This window comes from Betta splendens, chromosome 24 (genome assembly GCF_900634795.4).
Source record: "Betta splendens chromosome 24, fBetSpl5.4, whole genome shotgun sequence".
NCBI lineage: Eukaryota > Metazoa > Chordata > Actinopteri > Anabantiformes > Osphronemidae > Betta > Betta splendens.
The window spans coordinates 11,079,000-11,086,208 of record NC_040901.2 but is presented as its reverse complement, the minus strand read 5'-3'; positions in this window follow the sequence as shown (position 1 = coordinate 11,086,208).

The window sequence follows — 7,209 nt, the reverse complement described above, 5'->3', positions numbered from 1 at the left end:
AGATACAGAAAATATAGCAGAAGGTTCATCCTCTGCAGACAATGAATGGATGAATGTTTGTTGTCCACTGACACAGAGTCTGAAAGTGGACCTGATTAAAAAAAAGCCTGATAGAGAACCCACATAATGATATGAGACTTTAAAAATCCAATAAATTAAATCCATGAACACACAATTCATTGCTTCATTACAGATCATATGGCCTCTAGTCCTAACCGTAAATAAACATAATCAGATGTCTTCCATTTCGATGCCAGAGAAAATATAAAATGCCTCTCCGTACACTGTGAAGCCGTGGTTGAAGTCCCATCCAGTCTCCTTTGCCTTGTTATGTCCCTGCAGGGCTACAGCAGGAATATTGTAGCGCTTTTTGGTCGGGGATTTGGCTGCACCCCCCGCTCCCCCCTCCCTCCCCCACGGAGGCGAGGAGTCTGCTGTGTCTCATTAGCTTTCAAAACCACATCCACATATAGTGTGACTGCGCACAGCTACTCCAAATCAAGCCGGCGCAGAAAAGCCCTCCTGCACCGTATCGTCATTTCAACGTTATTCAGAAGCCACACACGCCGGCACCGCATTAAAAGTCATTTTCAATGATTAGGCTTTTTCATAAGCCAATCAGCGCCGATTAGACTCAGGGATGGAAGAGAGATGTGAGGTGACTGTCTGAGCGAGCTTTGATGGGTGAGATCACAAGGTTATTCCTCGGCCGGAGTCAAAGTGAATGCAGGATGAAAGGTGTTAAATATTGAGGATCGCCCTCCCTTCACTGTTAGAGCGCTTTCAAACCAGCTCCAGCGTTATGTAATGATTTTTATCATGTTTTTGGGGAGCAGGGGAGCTCGTCCTCTGGCTGCCGTGGAGGGAGGTTGACTGTATTGGTATGATTTCATCATACTGCAGAGAGGTTAGAGACTAAAGTTCAGTCTCACTGCCACTGATGCTCAAGCAGCATTAAACATGACTCAGACCCACTTCATACAAATCATGTCTTTATTTTCCCCGGGTTTCTTCATAATGGACTCAAACGGGCGTCTTGTGCTCATATATGTCGTATAGAAGCAAGCAGCAGAGTAACAGACACCATGACATCATCTAAAGACACATCTGTTTCATAATCACTGCAGCAGAATTAGAATCGCAGCATCTGCCGTTGTCCAGTCGGAGACAGATTAAGAGCGAGAGGCCGGAGAGGTCAGACTGAAGGAGGAGCTTGTTTACAACAGGTCATTTCTATGGCAAACATTAAAAACAATGTGAACCATACGTATGTAATGATAAACGTGGGTACATACAGCACATCCTCTGCTGCCTGAGGTCGTCACCAGTCACAGCTTTGTCGTCTGATTGTGGCAAAGAGCTCAATTTTGTTGTCGTCAGACCTTCAGCCCTCTTCCATTACACTTCAGAGCCTCCCTCCCACCTCCTGGCAGACTCCAGCTGAGCGGCTGCATGAGCCTGCGCCTCTTCGGCGGCTGAGGAGCCTCGGTGACAGCTGTATGTAAAGTCTCGCGCTGAACCTTGTCACAGTTTCAAAATGACAGTGACTGCGTCAGACGTTGGAGGTGAGCAGCCTCTTCTCCACCTGTCACTCTGCCTTAAAGACAACCAGCTCCGGGCACATTTACATGTTGCACAGTCTCTTCCCGATGGATGTGACTGTTCCTCTGGAGCGTCTCAGAGCTTTTCTCAGATTCATCTTCTGGTTTTTCCTTATTAATAATAATAAGCTTCGGTGCAGGTGCAGTACGAGTGCTGTGCTTTAGCTTTAGGTCTTTATCCATCTTCAATCTGCTATGGTCCTGTTTCGGTTCCATCTCTCTGTTCTCACAGTGTCATTGTCTTCACCAGCAGGCAGCTGTAAAACCCACCGTGCACTTCCTGCCGAGCCCCAAACAGTCGACGGTCACAGTTTGCCACTTCTCGATGAGCACAGAAAGGCATTCAGGAGCTCACAGAGAAGAGGGTGGGAACTTACTGAAATCATATATTCAGACGTAAACAGAATATCCTCTCTTGTGATGTTACTGGATGAATAGATGCCTAATTTCTATGTTGCTGTTGAAGACACAAACAATTCGTACACTTTACTCATTATAGTGATAAAAGCAAAGGCACAGGCGAATAAACAGCAGTTGTTAGAGGAAAGGGAGCAGGAAGTGACATCACGCACACACGCACGCACACACACACACACACACACACACACACACACACACACACACACACACACACACACACACACACACACACACACACACACACACACACACACACACAGAGCGCCTCCCGAAGGCCGGAGGACCAAACTGTAGCAGTGATTAATCCCACAAGCTGTAAGTAACGAGCTCTGCCTCCTCGCTGTGTTGGAGCGGTTCAGGAGTGTTGGACTAACGTGAATAAAGAGGCTTGTTTTTCACAGGGTGGCGCTTTGGCCTTGGTCTAAACGACTTAAGCAAAGTTTCCCTTTCCTCTGCCAGGGGACTAAAATTGACTGTGTCTCAAAGTTACAGTAGTCAGTCACTTCCCGGTGCTTTGCTTCGGTGCTCTTGTTTTTCAGCCTTCAGTCTGACATTAAGCAGCGTTTTGCAAAGAACTAATCGAACAGCACAACCGAGATCTCGTTAACTCGGCAACATCTTTCTTTTTTATGTCACGCAGACCCAAAATCGAAGGCGTCCTTGCTATGGATTTCAGTCATGTTTACGCCGCTTTTAATGCTTCTTGTGTAAGTAATTACTAAAATGTGCCGTTTCTCCCCCATCAAGCCAGTTTAGTCAAACTGCATCACATTTTGCAGGGTCGGCGCAGATAATGCCTGTTTTTACATGGCAGCTGTTTAATGGCAATTAAGCATTTGTGGAGACACTTTACAGCAAATTGCAATAATAATCATCACATATTCCGACAGAAGTGGCGAAGGAACTGGGAAGTGTGTCGGCAAAGCAGCGCTGGTTCTCCTCTCTGAAATCCTCCTCTCTGGATGTTTTCCCAGCCTCCGCGTCGTCCTCTCCACACAGAAACGGGCCCAAAAGCTGAAGGCTTACATTCTTTCGGTTTCCCTGAGTTCTCTGGCAAACGTGCATTTTTCAACACGCGGCTGAAATCAACCCTCCGGTGATGGACGGCGCTGGAGCCTGGGTCTGGTCTGGCCCGGCCCACATTGACTTGGACCGGGGCCGGGTGCGCGGCCAGCAGCTCTCCCCGTCTGCCGCTGACCCCAGCTCTGCGGTGACATCACGCTTTTGTCCCACATAGGGCTGATTTGACATGCTCCGCTTGTCTGTCTGTTGCTCGCAGGCTCGCCGCTCCTCGAATCCAGCACATTGCCTCATTACTGTCAGACACATCAGCAGACGGCTCCTCCGTTTGGGTGCACGTGAGTGTGCGCGCGCGATGGCGCCGTCACGTCAACAAAAGCCTTGCTCTAATCTAACACGTGTCATATTGGCTGTTTTTAACGCGCCTCTTATTGGGAGTCTATTTGTTCTCATCTGCATGAGCTCGACTCGTTATCCATTATTCATGTTAGCTCCACACACAACTTGCCTTTTCTTGCTTTCAGGGTTTTTTTTTTTTATTTTTCTCATGTTAAGTTCTTGATTTTTCCCCCAGCTCCCTTCTGTGTTTGCTGTGAGCTGTGCTTTGATCTCCGGGTGCCGGCCCAGCGCAGCTGTCTGGACCAGGTGAGTGGGGATTTATTCGGAGTTTCTGAACCGCTTAAATACTTCAGATTCTTTCTTTATTAATTTAGTTTGTGCAGTACGTGCGCACACACACACACACACACACACACACACACACACACACACACACACACATGCATCGTTTAAACAGACTTCATTTCAATTGAGAAACTTTGAAATAGCATTTAAGCATTTAAAGTGATACCTGCTCACTGTGAATCGATTTTTCTGAAGAATCCTGGTGATTGATGATGCCTAATTAGTTAGAGTTGGATGAAATTTTAATGAAACCAATGGGAAGGTAGAAGGTTGGTGCAGTGTGAAAGACTGTAGCAGTGCAGTGGAAGAGGAGACGGAGAGTAAAGTCCATGGACTCAGCTGTTGAAGGTCCCTCTCATGCGTTCCATCTGCATCGCCTGTAAACAGACCCTCTTACCATTTCAAAGCTCATCCTGTAAAGACTTCCCTCTCTCTCCTCTGGCCTCACATCTGCAGTAGGTGCCGGCCCAGGTGGGTCTGGACAGCGCCGGTGGTGAACCAGCCGAGGTGAGCGAATGCGCAGCCGGACACGCGTTTGTTATCAATGAATGCGTAAAACGTGGGAGGGTTCCAGCGCCGGCACGTCATTATGTGTTAATGCATTTGTGTTTGTATTTATTAGGCAGACATTCAGCATTTGAGAAGCCGACTACAGGGCTTTGGAGCATATGTGTGTGCGTGTGTGTGTGTGTGTGTGTGTATGTGTGTGTGTGTGTGTGTGTGTGTGTGTGTGTGTGTGTGTGTGTGTGTGTGTGGGTGCATTAAAAGCCTGCCTGCCTGTTCCAAGACACAACTAGGCTCAGATCAGCATGTCGAGGTTTTGGCAGGAAGACGTTCCCCAGAAATCATTTGCATATTGATTTTGAATCGGATGGAGCTGAATTAAAAATGTTTATTACTGCGCAGGGACTAATATCCAGCCACACATGGCTGCATGGATCCACCGCTAAGTAAAGCCTTTGTTGCAGAGTTAACTTTGGCCGTGAGTACAGTACATTTGACAGCTTACCAACTTTAATCCCTATTCATATTTATGGTCTGTTGTTTTATGTTTTTCCATTTACTCCTTCTATACATGTTTTGGCAAGATAAGCATTTCTTGTCCTGCGCTAATATAACAAATGAAATTGAATTGTGGGGCGAATTGAATGGATGTGTAGGATCAGAGGTTTTCGAGGGAGCGAGATTAGAGTGAGTGAATGCGGGGGGCGGGGGGTGGATTACTAGAGGGGAGCGGGAAAAACACAAAGAGCTTTTGCTGCTGCAGGTGAGCGCGGAGGTGATCTGGAGCTGTCAGGGATTATAGCAGCCGGTCACAGGTCAATCAGGGCCATGTGTTGTTGGAAACCCGCAGGCTTTTCGCCCCCTGCGGCTCCGCGGCCTCAGCGCCTCATTGTCCGTTTGAGCCTCATTAGGCGCCGGCGGGTCAGCGTATTTTGAAACAAGTTGCTAAGCAGAGAGGGGCCGACGGCTGATTGAAGGGACGCTGATGGATGTGGACGGAGGGACCGTGACCGGGGAGGGTCTGATTGAGAGCAGGGCTGATGAAAAGCGAGGGCTCCGGCTCGGCCTAATCTCGCTCAGAGGGAGCAGCACAGAGGACGGGTGCGGCGGAGACGTTCTGAAGGCACGAGACCTTTTCAAGGTGAAAGGGAAGCGACCGGCCGTGCATTCAAATGCCCGCGCTTTGATTTTCACCTTTATTTACTTGGATCGAACGACACTTTATAATTCTCATATTGTAGGTGAATTAATTATCCTGTCTCGCAGAACGTTGACTTCTGTCTTCTGCAGTTTGCATCAAATTAAAACTCCAGCCGACGGAGGAAGATGGCCGCCCACCCTCTAACTCCAGCTCCACTTCTCTCCCCTCTGACTTCCAGGTGACTTTTGTCGCCATTTGACGGAAACAAGCTTGTTGCTGTACATTGTGATTGATTTTGAAGCCTGAGCACTTTCTACATCTGGACGAATCGTCGTGTTTTTGAAGAATATGTTTGCTGTGTTTTGATCTAGCTTCTTCTCTCTCTCTCTCTCTTTTTCCCCACTGTAATAGGATTCCTTTACTTCCTGCGAGCGCAGTCCCAGGCCACCTGCTCGACCAGGCAGCTTAGCCGAGATCGGGCCGACGCCGGGCAGAGGCCGATACGATTGTCCTTTTCTGAGCAAACTGTGATATTAGTGCAGTGATGAAATCTGGTGTAAGACGGCCCCGACGCTCGGCTCCCGCGCCTTCGCTAATACTAATTAGTTTTTCCGTCAGGCTTTCATCTCACGCCGATGCTGTTTCTTTAGATTGACACTCTCAGATTGCAGTCTTGCCTGCAGGTAGGAAGCCTGATTAATAACGTGGGCCTTGATGTAATTAATGTGCGTTATGAGAGCGCTGAGGCTGTGGAGCGGTGACCTCCAGACCCCTGTGGAATGAAACCGAAGATGGACTTCACGCTCTATTACAGAACCTTCTATACAGATGCCTGTTGGCTCCACGGAGCCCACGTCTGCGCAAAATGTCAACAATGGACTTCAGTCTGGACTGGAAAGGAGGGCGAGCATGAAAGCATTTCACCCGACCAACCTGAGCAGCATGAGAGGAGCTTTATGAAGGGAAGCGCTGCCGCCGCCGCCGCTGCTAAGTGTGACTGACCGGGTTTTCATCAGCGAGTCAATAGGAGCCCATAAAGAGGCTCAGATGTGCTAAATCACACTTGGCTGTTTGGGCCGAGCGCTCCCTTCGGAGCCGCCGCCGCGTCCGCTCGCGTCCCCGTCACCTTTTCCCACCGTTCATTATTTATTGCGCTTGTCGAAAGCCCGCACATTAATTACTCAGGCGAACGTTACAGGAGACGAAATCCCCCGCTTTGGGGGATTGTGTTTAAAATGTCACCCGGCCGTCGCGAGGCTTCCGGTATTAAAAGTTAATTGTGTGATCATACATTAGTAACGTAACTCAACGGAGACTAATTGCACTTTGTGAAGAATTACAACACGCCTCGTGCATTTTTCATTCGTAGATCTCTCACTTCGCCTTTTGAATGGACTTTGTGAATTTTAAATCTGGGGCCTCTTAAATTTGACAGCCGGCGTCAGACATCACGAGTTAATTAGTTATATTCACCATTAAAATTGCATGGGTTTGGAAGATTATGCATCACACGGTTAAATGCAGGTTCGACTGTAGCTGTTGTAAACAGGCTTTCTTTATGCTGGATGTAAAAGCAGCGACACAGTTAAAGCGCTGAAGCCAGAGGGCTGCTGAACAGATGATGGATAGTTGTGCAGGTGAGATAATTAGACGACAGTAAGAATGGGAGCAAAGATGTGAGCGTGTAGATAAAAGGAGGACAGAACACGGAGATAAGGCGTAAAAAACGAGCAAGTGGGAGATGAGGAGATGTTGTTGCAGAACATAAAGGAGCGGCTGCTTCGGTGCCGGTTCGCATTCAGACGCTCGGCCTTCAGTGTCACGTCTCTCTTTCTGTTG